Source organism: Eptatretus burgeri, chromosome 3 (genome assembly GCF_056783735.1).
Source record: "Eptatretus burgeri isolate ZD-2024b chromosome 3, Ebu_testis_v1, whole genome shotgun sequence".
NCBI lineage: Eukaryota > Metazoa > Chordata > Myxini > Myxiniformes > Myxinidae > Eptatretus > Eptatretus burgeri.
This window is the reverse complement of record NC_140963.1, coordinates 131,271,835-131,284,542: the sequence shown is the minus strand read 5'-3', so window position 1 is coordinate 131,284,542 and position 12,708 is coordinate 131,271,835. Positions and strand designations below refer to the sequence as shown.

Sequence of the window (12,708 nt, the reverse complement as noted above, 5' to 3'; positions counted from 1 at the left end):
TCGGTAATGCTCTTTCGGTGATGCATCCACAGAGGACGAGACACAGATGAGAAAAAGATGCGTGAGAGATAGCTTAACGGAGCACATGCAAGAAAGTCTGTAAATGTATGGTTAACGATGATGACTGTAGGACACCATGTGAGCCGAGCGTCGATGGCCCGGTGATATCCCGGCAACGGTGCTCGCCTTGTTCATCTTTTCTTTGCCCTCTCAGCTCGGTTTTCCTTCGGCAAGATGACGATGCTCAGCTCGGAAAAGGCTCTGTACAAAGGATGGGATGAAAGAGACAGATCGTCTCAAAGACTCTGATTTGCTCTCTTTTTTTAGAGCCCAGAGTGAAGGAGCAGCCATAATTCGGACCAAGAGAGCCTGTCGGCATTTCCACACTCCCCATTGGTGCATCGACACTACCCCGAGAAATAGCAATGCCCCACCAGGCTCTGGAGGCGAAAATGGCCTCAGTTGCTTCCCAGCCTGGCCACACAACATAACTCTGAGGTTCATTGGCCGCGGGTTATCGGGAGCACTCTCTGGCCAAGAACGTGAGCTGGACTCTAACCAAACGTTGTTAGTTAGCAGAGCGCCAGAATTATCCAGACTTCATTGAACGAGCCCCAGTGCATGTTTGCGCTTCGAACTGCACGTCGAAGTACCCCGGCTCGCCGACACCCGCTATATTCCTCATTCCCCGGAATTCCCAATGACTGTTGTGAACATTCAGGGAGCTCTTGGCAGTTGCAGTGGTTATAGTGAAGAGGGGAAAGCGCTGTTTGGTTTGTGGTGAGGATGTTGGAGCATTGGGAGCAGTTGAGGTGATTGTGGTGATGAGTTTGAAGTGGTTGGTGGTGGTTGTGGCAAAGAGGTCAAGTGTAGGTTGTTGTGGGGATTTTTGGAAGGCATCTGTGGTGATCTTGGTGAGCGTTGTAGCGTCGTGGTGAGAGTCTAAGGTGAGGCGTTGGTTGGTTTATTGTTGGTTGGTTTTCGTGAAGAGCGAGCCAAAAGAAAGGCAAGGAAGAGAGGCAAGAGGTCTGTCTGCCATCGACTGGAGGAGAAACTCGCGGTGCGTGTGGTCGGCGATCTGTAAGAGAGGAACGGCCTGAACCTGAGGGTCGAGTCTGCCATCTGCCGAGGGAGTAACTGAGCCTGCATGTCGAGTGAGGATTTCTGCTGTATAGAAACGACTAGTGGGAGGCTGCAATCTGCGTCGAGAGGAACTGGCTGCTGTGTGAGTCGGCGATCGACTTTATGAGGAGGTGATCGACAGGTTCAACCTGCGTCTAACCAAGGAGCCTCTGTCCTTACTTACCTCACGGCTCGACACTTTGTCGATCCGCCTGCGGAGCCCAACACCCCAAATTGGCCTGATCTGGTGAACAGGCCAGGCCTGGACTTGTATGCTGGACCTTGTGAAAAGCCAGCTGGAGCACACCGTGGATCTTTCGCTCTGGTGCCATCGACCTCGCGGGGTTTGAACGCGCCGAGGCTGCGTGCGTGAGGGGTGCGACAAATGGACGCCGCCGCCATCTTGCCACACGGCGTGTTCGAGCTGGGTGCTCGAATCCATTGACACCGGCTTGTCATGAGCAACATTCGTTCCTTCGACACTTTTCCTCTCGTCCATGAAGCATCACCAAGTACTCTGTGTTCTGTCTGCATGCTGTCCGTGTCTTGTCTGCATGTTGTCTAAGGTTTATCTCGTTAGGGTCTCCTTCGAAACCCGTAGCTCCCTAGTTAAGAACGGGTTATAGATTAATTATAACTGTCGTGAATGCTTTGCTTGTGTTGTGTTCCCCGATGTGTCCCCAATAAATCTGGCTGAGTTATACGAGATTTGCCGCCTTTAATTAATTTGTGCCGCGCCGAGGAACGATCCGCTCGATTTGGAGAATAAACCAAAATGGTTACAGACTGGCAGAATTCGCTCGGTCTCTGACAAAACCAGTCTGTAACCGGTCTATTCCCCCAGCTGGTAAGGTCCAGGTGTACGTTGGTATCGCGATTCGAGGCACGTGACCCGAGGCCTGTGCCGAACCAGCCGGCGTTATAACCCCGGAGACGGCGGTGCTGTTAAGTGACGCCGAATATTCAACATTTGGGGGTCAAGAGTCTGGTGCGAGCCCCGCCACCGCTGAATCCGTAACAATATTATAATTGGTTCACGAGTCAGTAAGGCCGAAGTCACATTTGCTCTACGGAGAGGATACGGCAGCCGTACACCCTCTGAATTGACAGAAACGTGCGGCGGCCGCAGAGTTTCTGCGGTGGCCTCAGGGTGGCCCTACACCGTTTGGCTATATTTTACAGGTCGTAAGGTCGCCGTGGAATTATAACGTGGAGTTATAACTTTTTTCATTTCTACGTTCGCCGTAGCAATTCGACAAGCCGAAAAAAAAAAAAACTGGTAAAAAAACAAAAAAAAAATTAACCCATTCGTTACCGTCCGTCTGGCCGCATGTTCGCCTTGGGGCCCCCTGCGGTCGCCTTGCGGGCACCTTGAGGCTACCTTGCGTCTGCCTTGAAAATTCTATGGCCACCGCAGGGCCCCCTTAAGGTCACCGTGCGACATCAAATCAAACACCGTACGGCAACCCCACGTTTTCGGTCTCCACAATTTCTAAGACCTAAGGCCTAAGTCACATTTGCTCTACGGCGAGGATACGGCAGCCGTACACCCTCTGAATTGACAGAAACGTGCAGCGGCCGCAGAGTTTCTGCGGTAGCCTCAGGGTGGCCCTATAGCCGTTTGGCTATATTTTACAGGTCGTAAGGTCGCCGTGGAATTATAACGTGGAGTTATAACTTTTTTCATTTCTACGTTCGCCGTAGCAATTCGACAAGCCGAAAAAAAAAAAACTGGTAAAAAAACAAAAAAAAAATTAACCCATTCGTTACCGTCCGTCTGGCCGCATGTTCGCCTTGGGGCCCCCTGCGATCGCCTTGCGGGCACCTTGAGGCTACCTTGCGTCTGCCTTGAAAATTCTATGGCCACCGCAGGGCCCCCTTAAGGTCACCGTGCGACATCAAATCAAACACCGTACGGCAACCCCACGTTTTCGGTCTCCACAATTTCTAAGACCTAAGGCCTAAGTCACATTTGCTCTACGGCGAGGATACGGCAGCCGTACACCCTCTGAATTGACAGAAACGTGCAGCGGCCGCAGAGTTTCTGCGGTAGCCTCAGGGTGGCCCTATAGCCGTTTGGCTATATTTTACAGGTCATAAGGTCGCCGTGGAATTATAACGCGGAGTTATAACTTTTTTCATTTCTACGTTCCCCGTAGCAATTTGACAAGCCGAAAAAAAAAAAACTGGTAAAAAAAAAATTAAAAAATTAACCCATTCGTTACCGTCCGTCTGGCCACACGTTCGCCTTAAGGCCCCCCTGCGGTCGCCTTGCGGGCACCTTGCGTCTGCCTTGAAAATTCTATGGCCGCCGCAGGAACGCCCTAAGGTCACCGTGCGACATCAAATCAAAGACCGTACGGCAACCCCACGTTTTCGGTCTCCACAATTTATAAATACGCCATGCAGTTCCCCGAAAAATAAAAATATATGTGACTGCTACATTGTGTGACCGTGGAAATACTGCGGCCGCCGTATAATTGCTAGTGGCCATAGATTTTGGAGACCCCACGGCCGCCGTGGCAAATGTGACCTAGGCCTTAAGTGACCACTATATTCGTTATGTGTGTGTGTCTGTCTGTCTGTCTGTCTGTCCCGAGCATAGCTCCGTGGGTTTTTATCCAATCCTGATAAAATTTGGGTGGGAGGTTTATATCATGATCTACATGTGTTTTCCTGAGAATGGGCATGCTGCGCCCATTATGGGCGGAGCCATGCCCAAAAAACGTGTTTTTCGGGGGTAGCCGATTTCAAGTTACATCTTCTCCGAGGGGGTTTGTCGAATCTAGCAGGGGTTTTCGGTATTTGGTGAGCCCAATGGCACCTGCATAGCCCCACGGAGCTCGATTTTTTTTCATTTTCATCCCAAGGTCAAGGTCACAAGGTCATGAACTTAGAAAATGTCAAAAAAATCAATAAATTGGGCATCGAGCTCCTAGGGTTTTCAACTGTTTCGAATGAAAGTTGGTATCCAAGTAGTGCTCTTCGAGTACTACAACTTTCATCATTTACGTTTTTCGCGATTCCCGCCAGTTTGCCCGTGGCGTCCCCTCGAAGGTCAAAAAAATTAAAACATTGCTCGTCTCCAGACTTGTTTTCTTTATTGTTGAGACAAAAACGTGCATCCAACCAAAAAATAGTAACTAGATCTACCCTACCAGTCTTGTAATAAACAAATGAGAATATTTATTCTCACGTGAAGGAGAGGTACGCATACTTGCCTTTAAGCTGTGTCACCTTGGTTTGAATCCCGAGCCAGCTCTAAACTATTATCCCGGTGTTTCACAGGTAGGGTGATTCAACGATGTGTGCATCGTCCCTCAAGTGGATTTTAAATGGGCATTCCATCTGTCAGCATTAGTTATTGAACATTAAAGATCCCACGGTGGCCTTTGTGAGGAGTAGGTGAGCTATTTCCAGCACCCTGAACAATTCACATCGAAACATACGGTGCATCGGTACATATAATGCAAAAGTGACAGGATGAGCAAAACTAACACATTTTTTTCAATCAAAGCTTTTTACTTAACAGTCACCAAAATGGACCACACAATCATCCAAATGGAGTGAATTATTCAGAATGCTGCAAATGGGTGTGTGGTGGGGAAGAAAACAGTCGGTGAAAATCGAATATATCATGAGTGGGGATGGAAGTTACCAAGAGATGGCGATGGGTAGCCATTTTATGAAGGACTGGAAGGAAAAGCACGACTGCTCAGACGAAGTGAAGTGGTTCCTCCGATCAGAGAAGAGGGAGACAAAGTTGTGGAGGTAAACAGTAGGCCGAGGTTTGTGATTGGTTACATGGTATTGGTTGCTGGAAAATTGTCAAGTCAGGGGATGCTGGGAAGTCATGTCACAGATTTGCTGATTGAAGTATTATATTATTGTGTCTTTCATGAAATGAAAGAAAACCTTTGGATTAACATATTTTGTGCATGAAAACCTTTGGATCAACATATTTTGTTCAGTTTACCGATATGAACATCAAATCATCACAGGCTCTTCCCACTTCACCATCTTTGGTAGCATAATGGTGACAGCATCTGCACTAAGTCTGAGAGGCTGGAAGTTCGAACCCCAGTTGAGTCATACCAAAGACTTTAAAATGGTAAATGCTGCTTCCTTCCTTGATGTTCAGCATTTAAAAATGATCAAGCACTGACAACAACCATTGTGCAGGCTTGATGGTCCTTATGGTCTCTTCCTGCATTGAAGTTCCTTGTAAAGCAGCTCATATTTTAAAATCACATTTTATGCAAGATAGCATCATCCTTATTCATGTTAGTCATATTTATAATTCTTTCTGAGATAAACTTTGCAACGAGCAGTTGTCTATATTACGCAGTATACCCATGGCCTTAACTTCTCCATTGAATCCAGCTGAACTGATTATACCGACAGCCTCTCCCTACCCGACACATCAGGCAGGCCGCGCAGCCTCAACAATGAGATGGTTTCACCCCGGGACTGCCGGGAGTGGGGTTGGGATTTGTGGAAGGGATGATGCATGCTGTCAGTGGGGTGGGAACAGGAAGGCAGGGGTAAGCTTTGAAAATACATCACATTTTCTATTATTGCAATCAAAAAGCAGGAAGGGGTCTTACAGGAGTGATAAGAAACCAGAATTATTAACTAAGAACGGATGTTGGAAGGAAATAAGGGGGTCGAAAAAGACTACGATTGGAAGAGGAGGCTATTTATCAATGCAAACACGATTTCTGAGAATATTTATCGGATGGCGGACCCCTTTATTATCTTCAAAATCCATTATATTGTTCCGCTTATCGGCTTTGCTTTTCTATTGTCATAATCCTATCATAATACTCTCCGTGAAAGTTGGATATTTTTTCTGCAATGTCCAAGGTTCACTCATGGAGTAGCTGGTATATAAATCACTTGCAGGACAAGGAACATTAGGACACATCAATGGAAGGACATTAGGAGACAACAGACAGATCATTATAGGAGCTGGGATCTGAACCTGGGGTCCCAGCATGTGCTCAAACCCGTATATTTTGATCGTAATTTTGTGGTTTATTGTGAATTATGTATCAATGTCGAAACCAAAAAAAGGCAACTTGTAAAAATCATTGCCAATTATTGTCTAATTCATGAACCGTTCTTTTTAAAAAATAATAATAATTGGTTTTACTGATGAATCGTATGCTAATAGAAACATGAAGGTAGCAAAGAAAATTAACAAATGATTTCTGTCTCATCATTTAAAACCAGGATGTTAAATGACAGAATTTGATGAAAGCTAAATGTGATCTTTCTCGAGCGAAAAGGCATCATAATGTAGTAAGTAAGGGTGGTAAAATTGCGGTTTGAATTAGCTATGGTGTTGATTGTCGTCGGGTGGCCAATTCAGCTTAATGGTAGAATTTAAATGCGTGATGGTGCGTGTGATGAAAATTCACATTTTCAAGCCAGTACCCCTTTGTTAATATCCCTGTTTGAGTGTAGCAACATTTCAACAACAATGGTTTGAACTTAGCTTTTACAATGGCAGGCAGATAGGGGGTGTTTAAAAGGTTGTAACAGATGAGATTACTCACGAATATACTAATACACCGCAACTATATATATATATATATATATATATATATATATATATATATATATATATATATATATATATATATATATATATATATATATATATATATATATATATATTGTTGCGAATTCGCGCCCGCCGGCGTGCGATCGACCGCGTGTAGCCAAAAGCAGCCGCCTCGCCCACCGGAACGGACAATTCAGTCGTGACCCTCCGGGAACTACCGCCCGGAGCCAGTCACGGGTGGGGGTTCAACCTCACCACGATCGTGCCAATTGCCCACCCGCGCAGGATAGGGTTGCTTGCCAAATTCGACCTATCTAAGTACCTGCGCGAGTGGTCGACCGGGCGATCGTACCACCCCACAGGCCGACTCCGGACACGAACCGCTTAAGCGGTTCGTTCCGTATTAGAGGGACAACCGAGCAGAGTTATCGTCGGCCTTGACGGTTCAGATTAATTACCGGGCGTTTTAAACCCACTATCAATCCCTTACGTGATGCAAGATGGAGATTCACTAAAAGGAAGGATACGAAGCAAAGCGGGAAAACAGTTCACACAATGCACTTTATTTACACACACACAGACAAGCACGTATATACAGCCATACAGTCATGCAACAAAAGCAAATACAATAAAAAGAGTTACACCGAATAAAAGGGGCAATGTACAGTAACAGACACTTAAGCAGTTCTACTTATTGGACACGGCACCACAGCCTGCATTCAACCCGAAAGAAAGAAAGCCACCCTCATAGGCAAGGAGGCAGACAGGTCCGTAGACCAAATGTACGTGGATCCTGGAGGATCGGCCAGGTCCACGAGACCGGGAAGGTCTTACCCGCGTCCTCGTGACGCGATGGCGGGCAAGCCGCAATGTTCGCGCAGCTGCGCCCCGACTCCGTGGCCCTGGCGTGGTCGGCGAGTCCTCTCCGGCGTGCTCCTCGCGAGTGGTTTTGTTGGCACCACGTTTAGGGTGGGGGAGGAACGGGCCCCCCCCGGCACTATCTCAGCGCGGATGGGGGGGATTGCTGATGCTCAGGGAGAGGGGAATGGCTGGCTGGCTTGGACCCCGCGACGAGACGAGCGACCCCCACACCGCAACCTCGTTGCCGACCGCCATCTTCCCTTGACTTGAACTTGAACTCGACCAGCCGCTTGCAACCGAACCGCGCAAACTCCAACTCCCTCCAACTTCTCCTCAACTCCCCTGCAACTCTCCTGCAACTACTCCCAACTCGACAACTCTGAACTCAACTCCCCTCCAACCCCTCCAACTTCTCAACTCCCCTGCAACAACTCTCCGCGAGTCGCCTTGCGCTCGCATCTTTATAGGCTCCAGGAGGAGCCTATATGCAAATATTCGGATCAAAACGCGATTGGATGCGGGGCCACGCCACCCTCTGTTCAGCCATTGGTCGGGCAAAAAGGGGGCGTGAAGCATTCCTGATCCGCTTTTCGGAGCGAAAGGAACGCATTCACAGCGGGTTCGGAGGCGGGGCTACACTACCCGATGCTCAGTCATTGGGCGGATGAGAAGGGGGCGTGAAGCATTCCTGATCCGCTTTTCGAAGCGAAAGGAACGCATTCACAGCCCATGGCACGACGTGTGGTAGAAAAGCGGAGGTGGTGGGAGTTTTGTTGTTGGCGGGCGTCGTTTGAGAATGGTGGTGAAGCGATGTTTGCGGGATGGAGTTGTGGAGGTAAAGAGGCGAAGGTGGTGGTGTTTGAGTTGTTGGGGGATTAATGGCCGAAAATAACAATAGAGAAAGAAAAAATGGCTTACTGAAAGCGTCGCAGCCCAGATGAATCACACATATTCCCTCTATACAACGGGTTTGGGCTAACTACACATGGTCTTACCAAGATATCTCACCTGAGGACTCTTTATGTTGTAATGCGAATTTCCACAACCGTAACAATATATATATATATATATATATATATATATATATATATATATATATATATATATATATATATATATATATATATATATATATAGTCCAAGTCTCACATCCATAGAGCACGACTGGAAGCACCAAGGACCTGAAGACTCGGACTATCATCCTCCCGCACAGGTACTGGCAGCGCCACACCCCATTATCCAGTGAATCCTTGACTACCCAGGCCCGACCCAGACATCTATTGACCTCTGACTCACAGCCAGCAGAGACATGAATATCACTGCCGAGCGAAGTGAATCTCTCCACGACCTCAACATCCTCACCACCAACAGGCACAGACAGGACAGCAGCATCCAAGATGTCATTGAAAGCCTGGATCTTAGTTTTGACCCAGGAAACCTGTAATCCTAGCGGCTCCGACTTCTCATTTAGCACCTTGAGGGCCCCCAAAAGGAGATCTAAAGTCTCCACGAAGATGACTACATCATCTGCGAAATCAAGGTCAGAGATCTTGACATTCCCAAACGATGTACAGCAGCTTGATCCCTCTGACATCCTCCCTAGAATCCAGTCCATACAAGTGCTGAAAAGTGTGGGCGCCAGTACACACCCCAGACAAACTCCAGTAACAACTGGAAATAAGTCATAAATGGTACCACCACATCTCACAGCACTCTCAGTACCAGAGTAGAGTTCAGACATCAGATTGATCAGTTTTGGTGGCACCCCACGAAGGCCTAGAATCCTCCAGAGGGCATCCCGATTCACTGAATCGAACACTTTACAGAGATCAACATAGGCTGCAAGCAGCCCCTGCCGAAACTCTCGTCTGCGTTCCGTGAGGACTCATTTTGCCGACCTCAGAAGGATCACAGGCAGAGTCAACCCCACCTGGTATTAATTCAACAGGCGAATGGGATTTGAACTCGGGATCCTCGGATCCCAAGCCCACCACCCTAACCATTAAGCCAACACTCGGCATAGAGTTAGATATTGATGAAATAAAATTTTAACCAATCAGGGGCCATCTATTTATTACATATGCTGCATAAATAACCCCTTATCTTCTCTCCCTGTACTCCTGCCATCTCCTCCGAACCGTCTATCTATTATCTCCCCACTTTTTCCACACTCCCCGAATGTCCTTTCTTCTCTCAACCTGTTATCTTCTGTTTTATCGTTTTTGAATTTTCATTCCAACCCCTATCCCCACCCCTCTTTTCCATGGGTATGTAATCAATATATGACAGGCAGATCTCAGATTTCAAACAAAATTGTAGTCACAATTATTTTTGTACTCACTCGGGCGATATACTTAATGTCATATATTTAAGTTTCTTGAAATGCCTGATGATGCAAAAAAAAAAATACCCATTTATCATCCTGTTTTTCCTTCGTCGCTCGTAGACGGCCATTTACACATAATATGCGTACAGCCTGGGAACGTGAATTTATTGATGGTGCAGTAGCTGTTGCCCAGACAGCAACCACACTAAGATAGCAAGCAGTGTAACCTGATGTCTCTGGCAGACCACTTGCTACCCAAAGTGTGAGGCAGGAATTTGGAACTTCGCCAAGGTGCCAGTAATAACTCACCTACTCTTTACGAAAGACACACCGTGGGAATTTCAAGGACTGCCAGAGTGCTGGCAGATGGGTCCTCCGGCTTAACGTCCTTCCAATGGACAGCATACACATTGATGCATCACCGGTTTATAGCTCAGTCGAGGTTCGAACCCAATCTATACAGTTCAAAGATGAATGTGCACACATATATCTATCCTATCCTTCCAGGCCACATCCATTAATACAAAAAAGTGAAAACATTCCTTCAAAAGATGAAAATAGGATATATTTCTTGAGCATTTCAGATCGACTTTCCAAGTGAGCTCAAACCTCGTCCAGCAATGAGGTTTTCTTATTAATCAGTTTCCAACCAATGAACAAGCTTCTGCATCACAATCTTCTTTCTCAGAATAAATTAAAATACCTCGAACATTACTGCAATCCTACTTTTTATATCAAGAATTTAATAAGTCCTCGTATTTGAACAAAATTTAAAAAAAAAAAACCATTCCTGACCCTCTATTAATGAAAAAGATTCTCGAAAGATGACATTTGTAGGTGATTAAATCACTGGTGCTCCTGTAGACTAATTTGTGATGATCTCAATAGCTCGTTGAAATGCAGTGAAATGTTATATGATATAGGTGGGGAGAATATTAATAACCATCCAGGTGCATCGAGGCACCCACAAAGGAGACTCGTTTGTCCACAGCAAGTCAACCAATGGTGTGGTTTCAAACGAGATGCCAGAGAGCCGCAACATCCTCTTTAGTTTCATAGATGGGAAATGGTAGAACGGGTGAAGGGGAAAATTGGGGAGAACATGATTCTCAGCACGTGAGCAAGAGGTAAAAGTACAATAAATAATTCCACCGGAGATATATTTCTACATTACATGTTCGTTGTGTTCTTCATTCTCAAGTCCAACATGATACCACATAACATTAGAAGGACTTTGACTACCTGGTTAAATATCATCCAGAACTACTTACCTGCTTCCACATTGCTGAAGGAAATTGCTCTTGGATTATTCTCTTCCTTCATGTGCAATACAAGGCTGCAGGTACCATCATTGGCTGGGGAGGGGGCACTGATGCTGTGCTCCTCTACCAGTACTCGTTTTGTCTCCCCTCCCCCTTGCACTGGTACTCATTTTGCCGATCTCAGGATGACAGGACGAGTCAACCCCACCTGGTGTTATTTCAACGGCACTGCAGGGGCTTGAACTCAAGATCCTAAGATCTTAAGCCAGCCACATTAACCGTTCAGCCAACACCAGGCTTGTGGCTCATAGTAATAATAATATGAGTTCCCTTGCAAGGTATTTTGATGTAAAAGGCAATTAGGTCCACGAAAGTCTGCGCAATGGTTGCCAAGCTATGGTTGTTCGACTGTGCCCTATGCTTTAATGCTGAGCGTCAAGCAAAGAAGCAGCACATACCGTTTTTAAGTCTTTGGTGTGACTCCAACAGGATTCTAACCACCTTCCTCACAGATCTAGCAGCACTCTAACCATTATGCCACTTACATGATCAGTCTCATGACAATATATTGTTGTGGGCCGGGGGTCTGGCAGAGAGAACGACCACTAGGTGGGGGAAAGCTACATCGATTCCCACCAGACTCCCCGGAATTGTAGGCCGTCGCTTACGGATAATTACGTGACGTGGCAGGTCACTTAACCGACCATGGACGCCAATACCTAAATCGAGTGGCGTAGGGTCCTCCTGTCTAGAAACAAGTTACCTAATTAACCACGCGGTTTCGACTACCGGGGAACCATGCCCTCAGTACGCCTTGCCAGAACCGGATCACTCTACTAACTACCGACTACCTTTCCAGATCGGATGCAGTCGAGCGGCACTGCCCAGGACGTACCGGCAAGAAGGAACGGATTATCGGGAATAAAGACCCAGCTAAACTTAGATCCGAACCATGCTGGACCAATGGAAGAAAAGACAAAGACGAGCTGGGAACATTTCTGCAATTATTTATTTACAATAAGCGGGGAAAAGCATGTGGCACAGGAAAAAGGTTAATTGGGTATGTAATGCAGGGGAAAGATGAGAGAGGTGTGGTGTGGCAATTTTACGAGCAACTTACAAAAGCGGACACAGTGCAGACTTGACGCAAGATTAATAAAAGCAATAATTACAACAATGAAGATCTTATACAGGCTTATCTCACGGACAGGCGCCAACACACTCAGACAAAATAAACCCAATGAAAAGAAAAGGGACCTTTTGCAGCCAGGGAGGGAGTTGAGGTCACAGTTTTTGCTACCTGAGCGTTTTGGGGGAAGGGACGCTCCGTGGTGCAGCACCCGACAAAAGCTGTGCAGTTCGGTCCACAGCCGCACGTGTGGTAATCGTGTCTGGCGGAGTTCAAAGAGGCGAGAGATGAGTAGTAGGCAGGACCAGATTAGAGGCTTGGTCGAGGTCGTGTGGGCGAGGACCAGTACAGTAGGCGGCCATCGAGGCGAGACGTAGGCAGAGCCAGGCAGCAGGAACACTTTCACAACAACTCGCAATTCTCTTCAACCTCTCCAACT

General features: G+C 46.8%; 1 long non-coding RNA gene across 1 annotated transcript in view; it reads right to left on the bottom strand.

Moving 5' to 3' along the window:
* LOC147030987 (uncharacterized) overlaps nt 1-12,708 on the bottom strand; it is an 81,272-nt gene that overhangs the window by 27,837 nt on the left and 40,727 nt on the right. The window lies entirely within an intron of this gene.